The sequence below is a fragment of the Phyllobates terribilis genome, unplaced genomic scaffold (assembly GCF_046119375.1).
Source record: "Phyllobates terribilis strain yellow unplaced genomic scaffold, ASM4611937v1 Scaffold_13__5_contigs__length_258822181, whole genome shotgun sequence".
Lineage (NCBI taxonomy): Eukaryota > Metazoa > Chordata > Amphibia > Anura > Dendrobatidae > Phyllobates > Phyllobates terribilis.
This window is the reverse complement of record NW_027362773.1, coordinates 3,278,310-3,302,790: the sequence shown is the minus strand read 5'-3', so window position 1 is coordinate 3,302,790 and position 24,481 is coordinate 3,278,310. Positions and strand designations below refer to the sequence as shown.

The 24,481-nt window shown below is 41.8% G+C and overlaps 1 protein-coding gene across 1 annotated transcript in view; it reads right to left on the bottom strand.

The window, feature by feature from the left end:
- Positions 1-24,481, bottom strand: part of LOC141173657 (dipeptidase 2-like) — a 621,939-nt gene that overhangs the window by 565,329 nt on the left and 32,129 nt on the right. The gene's annotated exons all lie outside the window — the stretch shown is intronic.

Genomic DNA, 24,481 nt, shown 5'->3' with positions numbered 1-24,481 from the left:
GTTAATAGGCATATCATGATATTAATCATGATTGCCGCTAAAATTCAATATTTATTCAACATTGCAATAAAAAGAGGAAGTATCTACAACTTAGGTATAAACAGCACACAAATTTCCTAGACATGAGCATGCTTCAATATTATTCATAAAAAAAAAAGTTAAAATTGAATTGTTGATTTAGCCTGAGGGATGTCACTGTATTAGTTAAAAAATCCACTTTGATTCTCGTTGAAGGATCATTTGATCCCAATTACCTCTTCTGGGTGGTCTAGCCACACTATCAACACCCATGAACTTTAGAGATGTAATCTTGCCACCAATGTATGTTATTGATGTGTCTAGCTAAGGGCGTATTCATTTTGTGTTCAATGTCCCAATATGATCACCCACCTACATAAATTCTCATCTGGGCTTTCTAATATACTCCTCTTCACAAATACATGTCACTTAATATATCACCCCTTTTTTGATTAAATTATTGATCTTGTACTCCCTCTGACATTCCCCCTAAACTTTTATATATAGAGTCAAGCTCGGCACTCAGGGGTATGCAGTAGAATAGTGACAGTTTTAGGAATCCAATTACAAAATATATTGATATTTTGGTTCGAAGTTTCAGACCTTCATCAGAAAGTAATTGTGTATAACATAGAAAAAAATGGAATATTTCAGTAATAAATAGAGATAGTTAAAATGTCAGGAGATAAAATCAACAAAATACTGACAAGGAACATGCTAACAGATATACACACAGATATCATAGCAAAGAAAATTTGAAATTACAGTAAACATGAAAAAACAACGATTCAAAGTTCATTAAAAAAAAATTAGCAAATCAAAAAGTCAAACTGGTGGATAACGAAAGAAAGGGGATAGATGGCAACCTACAACCATATATAGTAAAAAATGGTAGTTATAGGATATAAGGTGTAAGACGGAGACCTATAGGCAGGGATATGCAATGGCAGACCTATATGGTGAACCTTGGGTAATATACAGTTATATGAAAAAGTTTGGGCACCCCTATTAATCTTAAGCTTAATGTTTTATAAAAACTGGTGTTTTTGCAACAGCTATTTCAGTTTGATATATGTAATAACTGTTGGACACAGTAATGTTTCTGCCTTGAAATGAGGTTTATTATACTAACAGAAAATGTGCAATCTGCATTCAAACAAAATTTGACAGGTGCATAAGTATGGGCACCTCACCAGAAAAGTGACATTAATATTTAGTAGATCCTCCTTTGGCAAAAATAACAGCCTCTAGTCGCTTCCTGTAGCTTTTAATGAGTTCAGGGATGAAGGTATTTTTGACCATTCCTCTTTACAAAACAATTCCAGTTCAGTTAAGTTTGATGGTCGCTGAGCATGGACAGCCCTCTTCAAATGATCCCACAGATGTTCAATGATATTCAGGTCTGGGGACTGGGATGGCCATTCCAGAACATTGTAATTGTTCCTCTGCATGAATGTCTGAGTAGATTTGGAGCGGTGTTTTGGATCATTGTCTTGCTGAAAGATCCATCCCCTGCGTAACTTCAACTTTGTCACTGATTCTTGAACATTATTGTCAAGAATCTGCTGATACTGAGTGGAATCCATGCATCCCTCAACTTTAACAAGATTCCCGATGCCGGCATTGGCCACACAGCCCCAAAGCATGATGGAACCTCCACCAAATTTTACTGTGGGTAGCAAGTGTTTTTCTTGGAATGCTGTGTTTTTTTGCCGCCATGCATAACGCCTTTTTGTATGACCAAACAACTCAATCTTGGTTTCATCAGTCCACAGGACTTTCTTCCAAAAAGAAATTGGCTTCTCCAAATGTGCCTTTGCATACCTCAGCCGACTGTTTGTAGCGTGCTTGCAGAAATGGCTTCTTTCGCATCACTCTCCCATACAGCTTCTCCTTGTGCAAAGTGCGTTGTATAGTTGACCGATGCACAGTGACACCATCTGCAGCAAGTTGATGCTGCAGCTCTCTGGAGGTGGTCTGAGGATTGTCCTAGACTGATCTCACCATTCTTCTTCTCTGCCTTTCTGATGTTTTTCTTGGCCTGCCACTTCTGGCCTGAACAAGAACTGTCCCTGTGTTCTTCCATTTCCTTACTATGTTCCTCACAGTGGAAACGGACAGGCTAAATCTCTGAGACCGCTTTTTGTATCCTTCCCCTGAACAACTATGTTGAATAATCTTTGTTTTCAGATCATTTGACAGTTGTTTTGAGGAGCCCATGATGCCACTCTTCAGAGGAGGTTCAAACAGGAGAACAACTTGCAAATGGCCACTTTAAGTAGCTTTTCTCATGATTGCATACACCTGGCTATGAAGTTCAAAGCTCAATGAGGTTACAAAACCAAAAAAAGTGCTTTAGTACGTCAGTAAAAAGTAGGTAGGAGTATTTAAAACAAGAAAATGATAAGGATGCCCATACTTATGCACCCGTCAAATTTTGTTTGAATGCAGATTGCACATTTTCTGTTAGCACAATAAACCTCATTTCAAGGCAGAAACATTACTGTGTCCAACAGTTATTACATATATCAAACTGAAATAGCTGTTGCAAAAACACCAATTTTTATAAAACATTAAGCTTAAGATTAATAGGGGTTCCCAAACTTTTTCATGTAACTGTAATAAAATGTAATGTGTCCAATAGGGATGATAAGGAAGAGGAGCGCAAAGATAATGGGAGCATAGACGCACATGCAGTGGCGCTGTCTAAGGGAGTAAGCCGGCATCCATTTATCTATTTAAGCACTCGCACCCTTTGTTCCTTGCCCCTTGCAGGAGGCGTGGCAGGGTGCGTGCAGGTGTGGCCAAGAGCATTATGATGACGTCCCAGGAAGCGTGTTTGAGCTATGGAGTTATGTGAGGAGCGTAAGACAAGCATCATAAGGGGGTGGAGCTAGTATTGCTATATAGAAATGATGACTATGATAGGTCACGCATTGAGGGGAGGAAAACCAGTGTGTTTGCAGGGCTACTACTAGGAATTTCGGGGCCCTATACAGGTAAATTTTTTTGCACCCCCTTGAGACTCTGCCCAGGCTCCACCCCAGCTCCGCCTCCACCCTTCAAATGTTCCACAGTCCCACCATCCACTCTTGGAAAAACTCTACTTTCTGCACCACGTCTTCACCAATCACACATTAACAGTTCCCATTGAACATCATATCAAATATATAGCCAGCAGCTTTTGTTTTGGCCAAAAGATTTTTTAAGCAGCCACCATGGCAATGAGACTCTTCTGGCTGGACCCTACTGTACTCTAATCTATTAAACATTTCTTATAATACCCAATACTCTTTTAGGTATATTTTTATTGATGGGAATGTGTCACATAAATTAAATTTTTTAAAATGATTAATAATACTACATACAAGGAATAAATACCGTCACACCATGACCAGAGCACATATTACCACCGCATAGTGACCAAATAATACCACATACAAGGGACAAATACCGCCACACCGTGACAAAATCACATATTACCGCCTATTGTGACTGAATACTACAATATTGATCATTAATAAAAAAAAAAAACAGAATACTAATATTACCATACATGTCATTATACACGGGAGCTCTGTGTTACGTGTCCGGATGGTGGAACCACTGTGCCGTGGTACAAGGAGGGATCAGAGGGGCGTAACTAATTGCCAACCCGGACCAACCTTGGCTACACGATGGCTTAATCGACTCCGTGAACCAAGGAGGGACCGCGAAGGTGGACCGAGTGACTTTCTAGGACTGACCTCGTGCGAGAACAGGTTACTCACATGGAACTGACAGACGAAGCTGACAGGCACAGTAGGTGGACTGGTAGTCAGGCTGGCGGGCACGGCTGGTAGTCAGGCTGGCGGGCACGGCTGGTAGTCAGGCTGGCGGGCACGGCTGATAAACGGTCAGCACGGGGACCTGAGGACTGGAGAGGCAGTTTAATGCAAACAAACCACAACACTGCACAGGCACCTCCATTTTGTAGGAGGTGCCTTAAATAACAGATGTCCTAAGGCGCAAGTGGCCCCTTTAAGAAGTGGGGAGCAAGCGCACGCCCTAAGCACAATGCCTGGGGATCAGCGCTCGGCGTGCACCCCGGGCAGGCAGGGAAGGAGAATCAGGAGGAGAAGTGGAGGACGTCGGGCCATGGCCGCAGCTGTAAGGGTGAAGGCATCTCTGCTACAGTACCCCCCTCTTTTACGCCCCCTCTTCTTCAAGCCCACAAGAAATTTTTCCCGAAGAAGCGGAGCATTAATGTTCTTCCGGGGCTCCCATGACCTCTCCTCAGGACCAAACCCCATCCAATCCACAAGAAAAAAAAGTTTTTCCTCTCACCCTCTTGGTAGCCAAATTATTCTCTACCTCAAAAACATCCTAAGCGCTCACTGGAGCTGGAGCAGTACCCGGATCATCAGAGAAAGGATTGAGGACAAGAGGCTTGAGGACAGATACATGGAAGGAAATGGGCATCTGTAACAAGGCAGGGAGTTTCAACTTGTACACCACTGGATTAATTTGGCTCAATCTCGAACGGACCGATGAATTGCTGACCCAACTTTCAAGAAGGTATCTTGAAACGGACATACTTGGAGGAAAGCCATACCTTGTCCCCCAGACAGAATAGAGGCAGGTCCAGACGTCTCTTATCAGCATGTTTCTTCATCCGCTCAGAGGTTTGTAGCAGTGCCATTTTCGTGTCCTCCCAAATCACCGAAAAGTCTGACGAGAGACTCTGCAGCAGGATTGTCAACAGAAGCAGAACAGGAAATGGAATATTGGGATGCTGACCGTACACCACAAAGGATGGAGATTTGACTGAGGATTCACTCACATGGTTATTGCAGGAAAATTCAGCCCAAGGTAAGAGCTCCACCCAGTCGCTATGGTGAGCGCTGATGAAATTCCGAATGAAACTAGTGAGGATCTGATTGATATGCTCAACCTGACCATTGGACTGAGGATGATGGGCCGAAGAGAAGTCCAAAGCGACATTCAGCAACTTACATGTGGCTCTCCAGAAGCGTGAAGTAAACTGAACTCCTCTATCCGAGATAATATGGAGAGGTATGCCGTGGAGACAGAAGATGTGAAGGATGAAGTCTTTGGCTAACACTGGTGCAGAAGGAAGACTTGGCAAGGGAATGAATTGAGCCATCTTGGAGAAGCGGTTAGCAACTACCCAAATGAGAGTACAACCGGCCGATAGAGGAAGATCCGTGATGAAATCCATCGATATGTTGCCATGGAGCAGAAGGCACAGGAAGAGGAAGAAGTCAACCCGTCGGAAGTTGCCTAGGCGACTTGTTATGGGCACAGGAAGAGCAAGGAGAGAAGAGCTTGGAAAAGAAGCAGCAGGTTACCATTCACCCGAACGAAGACTTCTGAGTGAGAACTGCTCCGGCCCCAGAGGAAGAGGCATCAACCTCCAGGAAGAACTGCTTGTTACAGTCAGGACGATGAAGCACTGGGGCAGAGGAGAAGGCTTGATTCAAGGATACGAAGGCGTTTTCTGTCTCAGGAGTCCATTCCTTGGGGTTAACTCCTTTGCGGGTCAGAGCAGAGATGGGAGCTGTCCGGGAGGAAAAATGAGGAATGAACAGGCGGTAATAATTAGCGAACCCCAGAAACTGCTGAATAGCCTTCAACCCCCTCAGGTCAGGGTCACTTTATAATGGCAGACACCTTCAGGCCCCTGCTATAAAGATGAAGATGAATTTCACTTTTCAGCACAAGCAATGAGCCTAAGCATACTTCCAAATCAACAAAAGAATGGCTTCAACAGAAGATCAATGTTTTACAATGGCATATCCAGAGCCAAGACCTTAATAGAATTGAAAATCTGTTGGTTAATCTGAAAAGGGCTGTACAATCTGACAGATTTGGTGCTACTGCAAGGAACTGTGTGCAAAGATTCCCAATTCAAAAGATAATTCAACAAAGTATTCATTGCAGGGGATAGATAGATAGATAGATAGATAGATAGATAGATAGATAGATAGATAGAGTACAGACTAAAAGTTTGGACACACCTTCTCATTTAAAGATTTTTCTGTATTTTCATGACTATGAAAATTGTACATTCACACTGAAGGCATCAAAACTATGAATTAACACATGTGGAATTATATACTTAAAAAAAAGTGTGAAACAACTGAAAATATGTCTTATATTCTAGGTTCTTCAAAGTAGCCACCTTTTGCTTTGATGACTTCTTTGCACACTCTTGGCATTCTCTTGATGAGCTTCAAGAGGTAGTCACCGGAAATGGTCTTCCAGCAATCTTGAAGGAGTTCATAGAGATGCTTACCACTTGTTGGCCCTTTTGCCTTCTCTCTGCTGTCCAGCTCACCCCAATCCATCTCGATTGGGTTCAGGTCTGGTGACTGTGGAGGCCAGGTAATCTGGCGTAGCACCTCATCACTCTCCTTTTTGGTCAAATAGCCCTTACACAGCCTGGAGGTGTGTTTGGGGTCATTGTCCTGTTGAAAAATAAATGATGGTCCAACTAAACGCAAACCAGATGGAATAGCATGGCGCTGCAAGATGCTGTGGTAGCCATGCTGGTTCAGTATGCCTTCAATTTTGAATAAATCCCCAACAGTGTCACCAGCAAAGCACCCCCACAGCATCACACCTCCTCCTCCATGCTTTACGGTGGGAACCAGGCATGTAGAGTCCATCCGTTCACCTTTTCTGCGTCGCACAAAGACACTGGTTGGAACCAAAGATCTCAAATTTGGACTCATCAGACCAAAGCACATTTTCCACTGGTTTAATGTCTATTCCTTGTGTTCTTTAGCCCACACAAGTCTCTTCTGCTTGTTGCCCGTCCTTAGCAGTGGTTTTCTAGCAGCTATGTTACCATGAAGGCCTGCTGCACATTCTCCTCTTAACAGTTGTTGAAGAGATGTCTGCTGCTAGAACTGTGTGGCATTGACCTGGTCTCTAATCTGAGCTGCTGTTAACCTGCGATTTCTGAGGCTGGTGACTCAGATAAACTTATCCTCAGAAGCAGAGCCAGTTTCTTTGTAGCGCTTGATGGTTTTTGCAACTACACTTGAGGACACTTTCAAAGTTTGCCCAATTGTTTGGACCTACTGACCTTCATTTCTTAAAGTAATGATGGCCACTTGTTTTTCTTTACTTAGCTGCTTTTTTTCTTGCCATATTACAAATTCTAACAGTCTATTCAGTAGGACTATCAGCTGTGTATCCACCTGACTTCTGCACAACGCAACTGATGGTCCCAACCCCATTTTTAAGGCAAGAAATCCCACTTATTAAACCTGCCGGGGCACACCTGTGAAGTGAAAACCATTTCTGGTGGCTACTTCTTGAAGCTCATCAAGAGAGAGCCAAAAGTGTGCAAAGCAGTCATCAAAGCAAAACGTGTCTACTTTGAAGAACCTAGAATATAAGACATATTCTCAGTTGTTTCACACTTTTTTTCAGTATATAATGCCACATGTGTTAATTCATAGTTTTGATGCCTTCAGTGTGAATGTACAATTTTCATAGTCATGAAAATACAGAAAAATCTTTAAATGAGGTGTGTCCAAACTTTTGGTTTGTGTGTGTGTGTGTGTATACACGCACACACACTCTGTAACCACATTATTGCAGTTCTTTTTCTTTTTTCCATCTGAAAAGCTTGATTTTCAGTTTGAATTTCAATTGAATTGTACAGATTACAGGTGACAGTAACCCCTTCCTGACATGGCCAATTTCCATTTTAGAATTTTCATTTTTTCCTCCCCTGCTGCCAAGAGCTATAACTTTTGTATTTTTCCATCCGCATGGACATTTCATTTATATCTGTAACTTCTAGTCTGTTTCTGCCACCCTGGGGGCTGAGTACCCAGGGTCGTTCCTGTATCTTGTTCCAGGTTCAGTTCCTGTCTGAACTGTGTCCTAGCCCGTTACCAGTTTGTCTCTATGTCCGATCCTTCCCCTTTCCAGCAGTGTCTGAACCTGCACCTAACTCCAACTCATTGTCTCTTTACTTCTATTTGTGAGTTTTGTGTCCACTCGCTACTTCATTGCAAGTACCTTGTGTGTATCTGGTTCTGCGTGTCCCATTTCCCTGCCCCCGTATCTATCTCCTGTGTTCTAGCTATCTTCCTATGTTTCCCAGTCTGTTCCATGTGAACATAGTCCTATCATGTCTACCTGCGGCCCTGCTTCGCTCTGCTCTGCTCCTCTTGCCTTCTGCACCTGCGGCTCTGCTCCGCTCTGCTCCTCTTGCCTTCTGCACCTGCATCTTAACTCCGCTCTGCTCCGCTTGTCCTCCGCATTTGCGTTTCCGCTCTGCTCTGCTAGTCCTCCGCGTCTGCGGTTCTGCTCTGCTCCGCTTGTCCTCCGCATCTGAGGTTCTGCTCTGCCCTGCTCCGCTTGTCCTCCGCATCTGTTGGTCTGCTCTGCTCCGCTTGGCCTCCGCATCTGCGGTTCTGCTCTGTTCTGCTCTGCTTGTCCTCCGTGCCTGCGGCTCTGCTCTGCTTGTCCACCGCACCTGCAGCTCTGTTCCTGTATCCCAGTCTGTATTGGTCCCTATGCAGCCTGTTTCCCTACCTGTCAGTACCCGCCTGCCTGCATACCAGCAGTGCCTGCCAGTACCCGCCTGCCTACATACCAGCCGTGCCTGCCAGTGCCCACCTGTCTGCATACCAGTCGTACCTGCCAGCACCCGCCTGTCTGCATACCAAACAAACCTGCCCGTTCCTGCATTCCCCGGTGTGGGTCAACAGCTGTGACCGGGGTCTGACCTGGAGTAGCACCTGGGCCACCTCCCATGTCCCTGCTCGGACCACGAAGTTGATTAAGCTGCCATGTGTTCATGGTCGGATCTGGCGAGGCCCCTAGTCACGCCCCTCCAGGCACTCCTCGGTTCATGGGCCAGTGGGACCACTAACCACGCTCACGCCAGTCAGTCCAGGCGTGAGCGTAACATTCATAATGGTAAATGAGATCCTGCCTGATACTGATACCATGGGGTACCCTAGTGTTCAGCTAGTAGATCCACCAGGTTTCCCGGCTTATTAGTTTTCTTTTAATATCACCACCCCCGGATGGAATTTTTATCCTTTCTATGCCTGACACTTCAAAAGAAGACACATCACCTCCATGGCTATTAATAATAAAATGTTTGGAAATTGCTGAACTTTTATTAATGATTTTGCTGATGGTATCTGAGAGGTGACATCTTTATCCTAATTTTCAGCGGCCCCCCTGTACAGCCTATATATTGAAGGTCACACATACCGCATCGCACAGGATACACCACGTTGCTTGTAATGCAGTTTATGTATGAATTAATCATATACTCTTTTTTTATTTGCACAAGAGACAAATGTTTTAGTATTCTTCATATACTTGCAACAGGTGCATATATTGTGATCCCACAATATTACCCTCTAGTACTGAGCCAATTCTCCTTTTTATTATTATTGAGATAGAGGCTGGGAGACAGAATATCTCCTAAAGTGGAAGCTTTTTTTGCAATAAATTTCACAGGATTTGTCAGTATTTTCTTTAGTTTTTATCCTGATATAATATAGGTAATCATTTTTTAATAATGTTAACCCCTTTACAACCCAAGGTGGTTTGCACGTTAATGACCAGGCCAATTTTTACAATTCTGACCACTGTCACTTTGAGGTAATTACTCTGGAACGCTTCAACGGATCCCCCTGATTCTGAGATTGTTTTTTCGTGACATATTGTACTTCATGATTGTGATAAAATTTCTTCGATATCACTTCCTTTTATTTTTGAAAAAAATGGAAATTTGGTGAAAATTTAGCAATTTTCAAAATTTGAATTTGTATGCCCTTAAATCAGAGAGATATGTCACACAAAATAGTTAATAAATAACTTTTCCTATATGTCTATTTTAGACAATTAGCACAATTTTGGGACCAAAATTTTTTTTATTGGGGAGCTATAAGGGTTAAAAGTTGACCAGCGATTTCTCATTTTTCCAACAATTTACAAAACCATTTTTTTAGGGACCACATCATATTTGAAATCACTTTGAGAGGTCTTTATGACAGAAAATACCCAAAAGTGACACAATTCTAAAAACTGCACCCCTCAAGGTACTCAAAACCACATTCAAGAACAGTATTAACCCTTCAGATGCTTCACAAGAATTTTTGGAATGTGGAAGAAAAAAATTAACATTTAACTTTTTTCACAAAAATGTTGTTACTTTAGACCCATTTTTTTTTTATTTTCGCAGGGGTAACAGGAAAAAAATGGACCCCAAAATTTGTTGTGTAATTTCCCCTGGGCACAGAGAGACCCTATATGTGTGGAAAAACTACTGTTTAGGCGCACGGCAGGGTTCAGAAGGGAAGGAGCGCCATTTGACTTTTTGAATGTAAAATTTGCTTGAATAATTAGCGGACACCATGTTGCATTTGGGGAGCCCCTGATGTGCCTAAACAGTGGAAACTCCCCACAAGTGACACCATTTTGGAAACTAGACCCCTCAGGGAACTTATCTAGATGTGTGGTGAGCACCTTGAACCCCCAGGTGCTATACAGAAGTTTATAACATGGAGCCGTGAAAATAAAAAAATCAAACTTTTTCCACAAAAAATGTTTTAGCCCCAATTTTTTTATTTTCACAAGGGTAAGAGGAGAAAGTGGACCCCAAAAACTTTTGTGCAATTTCTCCTGAGTACGCCAATACCCCATATGTGGGGAAAATACAGTGTTTGGGCGCACGGCAGAGTTCAGAAGGGAAGGAGCACTGTGTGACTTTTTAAACGCAAAATTGGCTGGAATCAAGAGCAGACACCATGTCGCGTTTGGAGAGCCCCTGATGTGCCTAAATAGTGGAAACCCCCCACAAGTGACCCCATTTTGGAAATTACACCCCTCAAGGATTTTATCAAGGGGTATAGTGAAAATTTTGAACCCAGAGGTACGACACAGAATTTGATAACATTAGGTCATCAGATTGAATAAGTTGTCATTACTCTTGAGCGCTAGTGCTCGCTACTTGAGTTTGCATCGGGTACTCAGGTATGCACCATATATCACGGGTGCTCGAGTGACATGCTCGAGTCCCCACCCGCATGTTTCACGGTTATTAGACACCCCCAAAAAAACATGCGGGGATCGCTCGTGCATGGCAGGCAATCCCTGCGAGTTTTTTTTTGGCTGCGAAGCATATGGGGCGGAGACTCGAGCACCCGCGATACTCAATGGATACCTGAGCACCCGATGCAAACTCAAGTAGGGAGCACTTGCGTTCAACACTAGTTGCCATATAGTCTTTTTTTTTTTACTTTTGAAAAAAAAAACCAACCCTAACCCCAACCTTAACATTAGCACAACCCTAACCCCAACCCCAGCCCTAGCGTTTATTTTTTATGTCGTTCCTAGTGCGGTATAAGTGATTAGACAACCTTATTCTTCGGGTCGGTGCGACTACAGAGGAACCAGAATCATATCGGGTTTTATGATTGACAGCTGTCACACACTAAAAGACACATTTTGTAAAATCTAGTTTTTGCATCGCCATATTTTGAGAGCTATAATTTTTCAATATTTTGTCCGACAGTCATGTGATTGCTTGTTTTTTGCGAGATGAGCTGACATTTTAATTGGTGCCATTTTCAGGCATGTGACATTTTTTTATCGCTTTCTATTCCAGCTTTTGGGAGGCAGAATAAACAAAAACCAACAATTCAGGAATTGTTTTTTTTTTATTTTTTTTATTCTACTCCGCATGTGGTAAAATTGATAAGGTAGCTTTATTCTTCGGGTCAGTACGTTTATAGCGGTACCACATTTATATCATTTTTCCATGTTTTGGTGCTTTTACACAATAAAAGCTATTTTATAGAAAAAATTATTTTTTTGCATCGCTTTATTCTGAGAGCTATAACTTTTTGATTTTTTGTTTAATAGAGCTGTATGGTGACTTGTTTTTTGCAGGACAAGATGACGTTTTCAGCGGTACCATTTTTATTTATATTCGTCTTTTTGATCACGTGTTATTCCATTTTTTGTTTGGCAGTATGATGATAAAGCATTGTTTTTTGCTTAGTTTTTCATTTATTTTTTTACTGTGTTCACTGAAGGGGTTAACTAGTGGGACAATTTTTATAGGTCAGGTCGTTCTGGATGCGGCGATACCAAATGTGTGTACTTTTATTTTGTTTTTTTTCATAATATTTATTGATGGGTACATTATATTTTTAGTTTTGGTGGATTATTCTTATTTTTTTTTTTTTTATATTTTTTCAATTTTTTTTTTTTTTCACTTTCTGACAATTTTTTAATTTGTTCACTTTGTCCCACTATGGGACTTTCACTTTTTTATTCTGATCGCCTGCATAGCATAGGGATGGAGCACCAGACCTGTGCTATGCAGGCTCAGCGCTGCACAGGGAGAAGATAGTTTGGTCATGCACTGCGCATGACCAAAAATCTTCCTGCTGTCTGGTGACCCGGATGCTGTCATGGCAACATCCGGGAAGCCGCGGCAGACGGCACTGGAGGCCGGAAGAGGAGGTGAGTATCCCGATCACCTCCCCTTAGCCACCGCAATGCTGCGATCAACTTCGATTGCATCATTGCGGGGGTTAATGGGTTAATGTGCCCGGGAGCGGTGCGGGATCGCTCCCTGCACATAGTACCGGGTGTCAGCTGTGACAATCAGCTGACACCCAGCCTGTGTGTGCGCGCGATCGTGATGACGTACTAATACGGATCAGGCTCTTAAAGCCCAGGGCACTGACGCGTATTAATACGTCATGGGCTTTAAAGGGGTTAATAATATTTGAGAAGTGTGGACTATTTATAGTTGAAAAAACTACTCCTTTGTTTTTATCTATATGATTGGACCTATATTTATGACATTTTTTCCTTTCTCCTGTTTATTTTATCATCTCTGCTCTATCTTTGTGGCTGATTGTTTTCAGCCCCGTCTAACATCCACTTCGAGTAACCCCTTCCTGTCAGTCTGACACGAACCTCATCTTTAGCTTTTTCAAACGTTTCTTGCAGAGATGAATTCCTTTTGAACCTATACAACTCTCCAAGAGGAACGTACTTAACTACATTTTTCTCATGACATGACTGAGCCAGTGAAGTGGAATTTGTGGCTGTACTTTTGCGATAGGGGGACACTACAACTTGATTCACAGAATCCAAACTAAGCGTCACATCCAGAAAATGAATGGAATTCATTCCAATTGAATGAGTAAATCTCAGATTCATTCCATTTTCATTACAATGCTCTATAAATTCAGATGCAGATTCTACCGTCCCGTCCCACACCAGGAGGATGTCATCGATATAACGACCCATCCACCTGATGTGGGCGGAAAGGGGATCCGTGCTGGAAATAACAAAATCCTGTTCCCAGGCTGCTAGATATAAAATTCGCAAGCGGTGGCGAGAACCCCGTGCCCATCGGTGTTCCACGAACCTGTAAATAAAAATCTTTATTGAATGAAAAATAATTATGTTTAAGTATAAACTGTACCCCCATCACTATAAACTCTTGGATTGTTTTTTTTTATAACTGTATTTATACAAGTGACTGGATAGACTCTTCAAAGACAGGTTGTGGAGCAGCGACGGGTACAAGGACTCGACATCGCAGGCAATAAAAATACAATTCTCAGACCGCTCAAACGAATCAAGTGATGAGATAAGATGTTTAGAGTCTCTTATGTATCCTGGAATTTGTTGTACTAAAGACTGTAGATACATGTCCAGCCAGGCACTTATCCCACACTCCCTATTCCTGCCACAATCTGCCTCAAAGGTGGAGGAAAAATTTCCTTATGAATTTTTGGAAGGGAGTGCAGGATTGGAATAATAGGGCACTCTACATATAGATCTTCTGATAGTTTTGGGCTAATTGTCCCCAAAGCTATACCTTCCGACAGAAGAATTTTAAATTTATTCTGAAACACCTCCGTAGGATTATTATTCAGAGGTCTATAAATGTCCTCATTTTGAAGCATAATCTGATTTAACTTCTCATAAAGACAAGAGTCCAAGAGGACAAAAGCGCCCCCTTTGTCCGCCCTTCTGATGGTTGAATTGCTGTTTAATCTAAAAATTAGGATAAGACGTCACATCTCAGATGCCATCAACTAAATCATTAATAAAAGTTCAACAATTTCCAAACATTTTATTAATAGCCATGGAGGTGATGTGTCTTCTTTTGAAGTGTCAAGCATAGAAAGGGTAAAAATACCAACCAGGGATGGTGATATTAAAAGTAAACTAATAAGCCGGGAAACCTGGTGGATCTACCAGCTGAACACTAGGATACCACATGGTATCAATATCAGGCAGGATCTCATTTACCATTATGAATAGAGAAATTATTATTATCATTATTATTTATTAATGCATATCTGATGAGTGGGGACTGAATTGTGAACTAGTTTAAATATCGGGATAATTTGGAAGAAATAAGAGGCGTGGTAGAAGGTTCATTTTTATTGCATTGACCCTGACAAACCACGATAGTTGTAATTGATGCCATTTTTCTAGGTCAAGTTCCGCTTTGTTTAGAGCAGTCTTAAAGTTAGCTTTGTACAGCTGGGACGTTTTGGTGGTCAGCTTGATTCTTAAGTAGGTGATCGAATCAGAACGCCATTTAAAGGGAAAACAAACTGCTAACTAGGTCACCAATAATGGTTGCAGTGATATGTTCATTAGCTCAGATTTGTGGGAATTTATTTTAAAGTTACTTAGGGATCCAAATTTATGTATTTCCGAAATAATGTTTGGTATACTTTTTATGGGGAAAATGATATATGAAAGAACATCGTCCGCTAATTTATGTTCCTCTGATTGAAACTTCACTCCTTTAATCGAGGCATTACCAAGTATTGCGATTGTAAGGTGTTACATGGTTAATATGTAAAGGAGGGGGGAAGGGGGCAGCCTTGCCTTGTTCCGTTTTGTACTGCGAATGGGTTTGATATAGAGCTGTTAATTTTGACTTGAGCAGTGGGGGAAGTGTATAATGCCGATATTCTATGAAGCATATTCTCTCGTAGGCCGATTCCCTCCAGGATTTGAAATGTAAATTCCCAGTGTACTCTGTCGAACGCTTTCTCTGTGTCTATCAACAGGATACACATGGGGTCCCCCCCATCCATCAACAAAATTGTCCATATGATGATGTCCCTTGCCTCCTCGCGCCCCGGAAGAACCTGATCCATCAAACCTGGAAGAAGAGGGCATAGTCTTTTTGTGATTATTTTTGCGTACATCTTAATATCTAGGTTAATCAGGAAGATGGGGAAATAACTAGTGCACAATGACAGATCCTTTCCAGGTTTGGGGAGGACGGTGATATGTGCAGATAGGGCCTGAGCTGTAAAATCTCCTTCTGGAGATATGGAGTTACACACCGATAGGGACAAAGGGCTTACTAGTTCAAAAAAATTGTTTATAAAAACCAGCTGAATATCCATCTGGGCCGGGACTCTTCCTCATCTTTAGTTCTTAAATGGCTGTGGTAACTTCCACTAGTGAAAAATCCTTTTCCAAATCTAATGATGTTTCTTCCGGTACTGTGGTAATTTATTCTGTTGTAAATATGATTTGATTTTTTCACATTTTCTGATCTATAATGGCAAGTAATTTTTGCCTGGCTGTCGAGAGTGTAAAGGTTTGGGCAGATAATTTAGCTATCTCGGCGGTTCGCTCTTTTTTTTTTAAGTGTTCTCCATGAGATTTGGCCACGCCCCTTAAGACACTTTTCAGAGCTTTCCATTTAATAGATGTAGATGAAGGGTCTCCACTATGGTCGGCTGTAAAATTAATTATTGCTTGTTCTATTTCTGACTTGAATAAGGGATCCTGAAGTAAGTTTTCATTTATGCGCCATGAGAAGCCTGATCTATAATAAGGGGTTAGTAAGATCGAGAAAAATATGGGAGCATGGTCCGACCATAGTATCGACCCTATCTTTGCCTCTATTGGAAGATCTAGCAAGCTAAGCAAAACAAAAAAATAGTCCATTCTGCTGTAAATAGTATGAACCCTTGGAAAAGAAACTAAAGTCTTTTGTATTGGGGTGAAGAACCCTCCAGACGTCTAACAATCTCAGGTTGTGCTTCTGTCTCTTTATCTGTTTGTATGAAGACTTACCCGAAGAAACGTCTAATGTGGGATTCATGGGCAGGTTGAAGTCTCCTCCAAGTATCACAGGAGAGGAGCCAGTTAATTCGTCAAGACGCCTCTTACATTCTGCACCAAATTTCTGTTGACCTTGGTTTGGAAAATATGCGTTAGCAATAACCAATTTACATGCCGCCCAAGAGATTTGTAAGAATATAAACCTGCCCTCCGTATCGATTAAGTAATCCAGGATATCAGGCATGAAAGATTTTTGAAAGGCTATTGAGACACCTTTAGATTTGGAATTTAGGTTAGTACTATGAAACCATCTGGGATAATATTTTGATATGCATTGCGGTATAGGTCCAGTTTTGAAGTGAGTGTCTTGGAGCATTAAGACTGAGACCAGTCGTTTGTGGTTTGAATATTGTACTTGTCTTCTCTTTTCTGGTATATTTATCCCCTGTACATTAAAGGAGCAAAATTTTATTCTATCCATAATCTTCGAATTCTTCTGAGGCCCGAGAATGCCACTCTGGAGGAGGGATCGGAAGGGGGGGGGTGAAGTGGAATTAGATAGGAGAGAATATTTGTAAGTGGGAGGAAAGAGGTGGAAGGTTAGGGTAAGTGGAGCTGGAGTTTGAGCACTGAGTGTCAAGCTCCATTGGTGCAAATGTAGGTAGTAGACTCTACGCACGCACCAAAAAGGAAGGAAAGATTCCAAGGACGAATTGACGTCCTCGTCATGCTCCCCCCTCCACCATGTAAGTCTTAGAACTATATTGAAGTTGTTATTAATTTAACCCATCGGGTGAGAGGCGGGTTTAAATTTAGATTCCAAGTTGAGGCCCTGGCTAGGAATAAAATTACAGGTGAGACAAGCAAGTGACTGGAAAATATGTCTATAACCAAACAGAATGAATCTTACTGGATGTAACCACCAACCAAAATTGGTCTTCTAACATAACCTTTAAATGGAAACAACGTGTGTGAAATCCCAGCAGGACCCCATTGTGAGAATTATCGCCTCCACACAGTAAGTATACAATAAACTTTGGTAAAACTGAAACTCAACAAAATTCACATAGTAACATATAGGCAATCACAAAAGTCCAGGCGAGCTCACCGAGCTCTGTATGGTCCCCATCTTGTGATAGAAGTATACCAGAGGGAAGATGAGGACCTGAGGGAAGTAGAGAGTCAAGGAAATTAGATGAAATAGACTTCTTCAGGTCACATTAGATGATGCTCCGTGGTTTTTCTGTTTTTTTGACTTTGAGCCATCTTGGAGGTGTGTCCGGGAGTACTGGGATCTGTGGTCATTCAGGAAGGTCCATCATTGTAAGATTAAAAGTTCCAAGAAAATTGGCCAGGTCTCTAATACGGCAAAAGGTAGCTGTTTTCCCTCCCTTGAATGCTGTCAATTGGAAGGGGTAACCCCACCTGTAGGGGATATCTTTCTTTTAGGCCTGATAGTAGTGGTTTTAGTACTCTTCATAGTTGTAGTGTGTGTCTAGATACAGTTATGTGAAAAAATTTGGGAACCCCTACTAATCTTAAGCTTAATGTTTTAGAAAAATTGGTGTTTTTGCAACAGCTATTTCAGTTTGATATATGCAATAACTGTTGGAAGCAGTAATGTTTCTGCCTTGAAATGAGGTTTATTGTACTAACAGAAAATGTGCAATCTGCATTCAAACAAAATTTGACAGCTGCATAAGTATGGGCACCCTTATCATTTTCTTGTTTTAAATACTCCTACCTACATTTTACTGACGTACTAAAGCACTTTTTTTGGTTTTGTAACCTCATTGAGCTTTGAACTTCATAGCCAGGTGTATGCAATCATGAGGAAAGCTACTTAAAGTGGCCATTTGCAAGTTGTTCTCCTGTTTGAATCTCCTCTGAAGAGTGGCATCATGGGCTCCTCAAAACAACTGTCAAATGATCTGAAAACAAAGATTATTCAACATAGTTGTTCAGGGGAAGGATACAAAAAGCGGTCTCAGAGATTTAACCTGTCCGTTTCCACTGTGAGGAACATAGTAAGGAAATGGAAGAACACAGGGACAGTTCTTGTTCAGGCCAGAAGTGGCAGGCCAAGAAAAACATCAGAAAGGCAGAGAAGAAGAATGGGGAGATCAGTCTAGGACAATCCTCAGACCACCTCCAGAGAGCTGCAGCATCAACTGGCTGCCGATGGTGTCACTGTGCATCGGTCAACTATACAACGCACTTTGCACAAGGTGAAGCTGTATGGCAGAGTGATGCGAAAGAAGCCGTTTCTGCAAGCACGCTACAAACAGTCGGCTGAGGTATGCAAAGGCACATTTGGAGAAGCCAATTTCTTTTTGGAAGAAAGTCCTGTGGACTGATGAAACCAAGATTGAGTTGTTTGGTCATACAAAAAGGCGTTATGCATGGCGGCAAAAAAACACCGCATTCCAAGAAAAAACACTTGCTACCCACAGTAAAATTTGGTGGAGGTTCCATCATGCTTTGGGGCTGTGTGGCCAATGCCGGCACCGGGAATCCTGTTAAAGTTGAGGGATGCATGGATTCCACTCAGTATCAGCAGATTCTTGACAATAATGTTCAAGAATCAGTGACAAAGTTGAAGTTACGCAGGGGATGGATCTTTCAGCAAGACAATGATCCAAAACACCGCTCCAAATCTACTCAGGCATTCATGCAGAGGAACAATTACAATGTTCTGGAATGGCCATCCCAGTCCCCAGACCTGAATATCATTGAACATCTGTGGGATCATTTGAAGAGGGCTGTCCATGCTCGGTGACCATCAAACTTAACTGAACTGGAATTGTTTTGTAAAGAGGAATGGTCAAAAATACCTTCATCCAGGAACTCATTAAAAGCTACAGGAAGCGACTAGAGGCTGTTATTTTTGCCAAAGGAGGATCTACTAAATATTAATGTCACTTTTCTGGTGAGGTGCCCATACTTATGCACCTGTCAAATTTTGTTTGAATGCAGATTGCACATTTTCTGTTAGCACAATAAACCTCATTTCAAGGCAGAAACATTACTGTGTCCAACAGTTATTACATATATCAAACTGAAATAGTTGTTGCAAAAACACCAATTTTTATAAAACATTAAGCTTAAGATTAATAGGGGTCCCCAAACTTTTTCATATAACTGTAGATCTGAGAGCAGTAAGATTTGATGCGTAATTTATATTCCCTTTTCGTCTTGAGGCTGTCATGATGGCTTCTTTGACTTTATAACAGTGCAGTCTGCAAATGACGTCTCTGGGACAGGTTTCTGATGACGGTTTAGGGCCCAATGACCTATGAATACGATCAAACTCTATTGTATTAGATTAGCTGTCATCTAGTATGTCCAGAAAGATTTTTTGAACTGTGGAATCAAGCTCTGACATACTGATAGATTCCGGCAAGGCACGTATACGGATATTTTTCCGGATATTGTGGTTTTCCAAGTCCTCCAGACCGGATGTTATGTCTTCCAATTTTGGGAACATGGATAGTTATTATCTCTTTGCGTGCTTGTATTTCTTGAAGAATGTCTTCCTGGGATTTCTCCACATCCTCAATTCGAGAAGTGAATTCAGCTTTTAAATTGTGAAGTTCTTTTTTGCAGGAATTTTCTAGTCTACAAGCAAATTCCTCTAGATCCTTTTTAGTGGGTAGGGCTTTAATAAATTTACTTAATTCAGAGATATTCATGTCCTCTGCTGCCTCACTGTCTCCTTCATAATCATCTGTTAATTTAGAGGGCGAACCATGGGAAGCCAGGGACTCCCGTGATGAGGAGCTGTCACGGGGATTTGCTTGCGCTATTGTGGACCTTGCATTTTTGGTCTGAGAATTTGAGCTTAGATAGCATTTCATTCCTTTAGGGGTGCCCTCTGAATTAATATTTTGTTCAGTGATCCGCCTCGGGTTGCCCATAGGTACCTGTGGCTACTGTTAGCTTATAGGTTGTTATTAGAGGGGGGGGCATGGAGAACTGGGCGACTATCCCATTTGTTTTAGTCCGCCATCAGCAGGCGGACTAAACAGATTTTTGGTTCTGTTTAGGGAACATGGACTAGATCTTCTTTTATGCCCTTTATGTCTATAGAGCTGATGATAGGGTATTGCGTATGATGTTAGAAGACCAGCCCTGTGTGCCCTCTCTTTTCCAGTATGGTAGCTTAGCCTTCTGCTTATGGTAAAGTAACCGTGTGGTCCTTAGACGCCGGATGAGTCTCAGGACTTTTCGGTCCGAGGTGAATAGGATGCTTAATAGGGCGCAGACCAAGGAGCAGCACCGAGACACCTCTTCCCTGTGGAATCTTCAGGCCACGCCCCCTAAACTTGTCCATTTTTATTCTTTTAATGGTGAATAAAATCAGAAATTTGTAAAAAAAAATTAATTTTTGATGGAAAACTGTGAAACTGAGACCCATAACATTTTCATTTTTTGGTCAATGAAGCTGCATGAGGGCTTATTTTTTTTCAGGGTGAGCCAATGTTTTTATTGATACTATTTTGTGGGAGATCTCATCTTTTGATCACTTCTTACTACATTTTTATGCAAGTGTTGCTCGACTGAAAAAAAAAAAAAAAAAGTAAATAGATTTTGCTTTTTTTAATTTTTTCTCTTTACGGTCTAAACCGATTGGTTTAATTAATTTTATAGTTTGGTAAACTAGACTTTTATGGACACGATGAGAACACAAATGTGCATATTGTTTTCTAAACATCTCGAGCTGCCATAGCAAACCATCAACGCCTCGGAATCACTTCGCCATTGAATGATGCGCCCCCATGCTGGCATTCTGTTAATGCTGCTGTCAGAGATTGACAGCGGCATTTAAAATGTTAAAAGTCACTGGTGGAGTTCCGCTACCCTGCTGTTAGAGGCAGAACTTGGCTGTGATGTGCAGTCATTTACTACCAGGTATCAGGTGGGCTCAGCCTGTGAACCTACTCCATACACCCTGTGAAGACCCGAGGTCTTCCGTGGGAGTAATACTACTCTGACAACACAGGGTGAGAGAAAAACAGTGTGGCAATACTTTATTGAACCACCAAACAGACAAACATATAGAACAGTCCCAGCAAATGCCCAAGATGGTGCAAAATTACAGTCTGACCACTCCGCTGGCCCACCGGGAATAGAGCAGCTACAATTTTGGGACTTCCAGGGCCATCTACCTCAACCAGTAGTATTCCTCTTTGGGTGCATACCCACAGATAGGAGGTAGTGGCAAGCTTAGGAAGCTGAAAGTCCATTGAGGTACAAAGCCATAAGACCAAGGGTCCCACCCTGGCTTCTCCAACCATATTCATGGGACCAGCTGACCAGAGGGTCACAATCCTGGCTTTCTAAAACGTCTCCATGGGACCAGGCAACCGGATGGTCCTAAAATGGTGTCTCAGAACATATCCATGGGACCAGGTTTCCCCAAATGTCTCCATAGGGTCAGTGATGGTCAATTAAACAGATCTGTATCCTTCCAGCCTGGACCGTGTTCCCTTAGTTTGGCATCCTGTAGAATCTAAATCTGTGTTCCTCTGGATGGAGCCATGCTACCTAGCTGCTGTCCTGAAGAGTCTCTCTGATTCTCCTTGCAGCACGATAGAAATCTCTCTTTATATTTACATCTGTGGCTCAGGTCATGATTCACGGGTCAGAGGGAAAGGGGTGGGAGCTCGTGTCTCATATTTTTTGAGCATTTAATCAATTGCACAGTCTTTCCTTGTCTGTTTTGTGAGTCAACAAGCCACAAGGCCCCACAATGGTTAATCAACATATTTAGCAAAATTAGCAAACATCTATTGTTCAAAAACCATGCTTCTGTCTTACAAAATTAAGACACTTAGTTGCAGTAAATATTAGCTCAAGTGTCAACATTCAAACAATAGGACAGTCTCTTGACCTACTGAAAATAGACATCTGGATAATTAAGATCAAATTCTGTGTAATCGGAAGGGATTACATTTAAAGTTGGAAACAATTCTGCGATGATTCATCTTGGTATGACTCTTTTTTTTTTTTTTGCCTGGCTTTTTAACAGGGGTGTGTAGACTTTTTATATTCACTGTATTGTGTTTGTCCCAGTTATTTTCCTATCAGAATCTACTGTAATCAGTTATATTGTTTTATCCTTAGTATGCTTTTGCTACCATCTATTGGACTTGTCATATTGTATTTGTATTGTTATCTGTAGCAGCAGAAATTTACTATAACATCTTTCCTCTTGATACTCCTATTTTGTGAGCTCATATCCCATTTCCTCCACTGCCATTTTGTTCTGTTGAGACAAGAATGTCCGAGATTGAGAGAAGATTCTACATTGATCTACAGCTCTGGCAAAAATTAAGAGACCACTGCAAAATTTTCATTTTCTCAGATTTTTCTCTTTATAGGTATATTTGAGTAAAATGTACATTGTTGTTTTATTCTATAAACTACTGACAACATGTCTCCGAAATTCAAAGCTAAAAATGTTGCATTTATTTGCAGCGAATGAGAAATCGTCAAAATAATAAAAGAAACACTGCTTTTAGACCTCAAATAATGCAAAGAAAACAAGTTCTTATTCATCTAAAAACAACACTACTTATGTATTAACTCGGGAAGAGTTCAGAAATCAATATTTGGTGGAATAACCATGATTTTTCATCACAGCTTTCATGTCCCTTTGCCATGCTTTCCACCTGTCTTTCACACTGCTTTTGGGTGACGTTATGCCACTCCTGGCACAAAAATTTAAGCAGTTCTTCTTTGTTTGATGGCTTGTGACTATTCATCTTCCTCTTGATTACATTCCAGAGGTTTTCACGCGTGTCGCCACCTGCCTAGTGGCTTCCTCAGGGGTATAATAACATTGTTGATGAGAGTCCACATTTTATAGTAAAGTAATTAAGAATTAAGTATTACCTGCTGGTCGGCGATATAATACCGGATTGGTTCTAGTAAGGTACGGCGAATGGAAGTAATGAATGGCGCGTGCGTGGATAACTATCATGGCGCGCACCCCGGGCACATACGATGTGGGAGCAGGTGATGCCGGACCAGGGCCACGGCGGTAAGGGGAGTGGCGTCTCTGCCGGGCAGGAGGCAGAGATGCCGACACTACACTGTGCGGCTAAAGACGCTACCGAACTGTGCGATTTTGGTGCTTTTTTTTCTCTAGAAACCTTTGTGTAGCCTAAAAAACTTTAAGTGCAGAATCAAAGCTTTTCTGTACTATTAAAAAACACATTAGAAATGCAGCTTCACTTCTGCACCAAAAAAAGCATCAAATAAGGGGGGGAAAGGCCTAAAAAAATATGCAGGATAGATGCAATAAGCGCGGAAGATTGTTTTTGCATAGTTTGGTGCGGACATCTGCAGAAAACAAAAATCACAGTATTTCTGCCAAGGGTGACCACAGCCGTACAGACGCAAAAAAGCCAGATGTCATATGTGAAGCTTCTATAAAGATGAGAGCGTTTTTGCTGCTCCGACTGTGAATGAATAAACAAATAATAAATCCATAGGTTTGAATTAGGGATGAGCAGGACGCACAGATGACGTCCTGCCAGCCCTGGCTAATCAAAAGCCGCCGGGGACGCCGGAAGGTAAGAAATTCACAGGCCTCAAGTCCAGTCGCCCAGTACCACTGACTTATATGCTGGACAGGAGTCCCATGAATTGATGAGCTCATCTCTAGTCTTAACTATTCCAGATACAATGGACAGTCCCAGATTTGGATCTACGACCCGGAAGTCTGGGGCGTCTGCAATATTTCCCCTCTCTGCCTTTGCCCCTCTGACATCTCCTGCCAGGGTAGCAAGAAATGGAAAATGAGCGTGGATTGGAGTGTAGCCAGGGGCATGGCCATGCGTCCCATACTTTGTCTCTTACTATTCTTCAAAAGTTGGACGACACAGTGCCCTGATGTATTCTTACCTCACACAGCTTGTACATTTTAATCATTTTAATTTCATAATTTGAAATATTAGGCTAGTAATGTTTTAACTTAAATATTATTTAGGCACTCTTCTATGCATATGTTCTTTTGGGGGATGTGGGCCTTTAGCAACTTTAGTACTGAAGTGGTCAATGAGCCACTGAAATTTCAATGCGGCCTGGAGCATCAGATTGGTTTGATGAGCTGCCTATGAAATCAGGAGTTTGAGGCTCATCATTTTCGAGGGTGGGGGGTCCACATGAGATCAATTATTGTTAGCTTTGCTCGGTTGCGTTTTGTCCATCTCTGTAGAAATTCTTACCCACTGGATGAGGATGAGGAAAAAGTCAATGGGTCATCTTCCACCCTAAACATATCAGAGTCAATGAAGGTGTTTGTCTTCTTCGCTGAATAGAGTCTTTGGGATATTTTCAG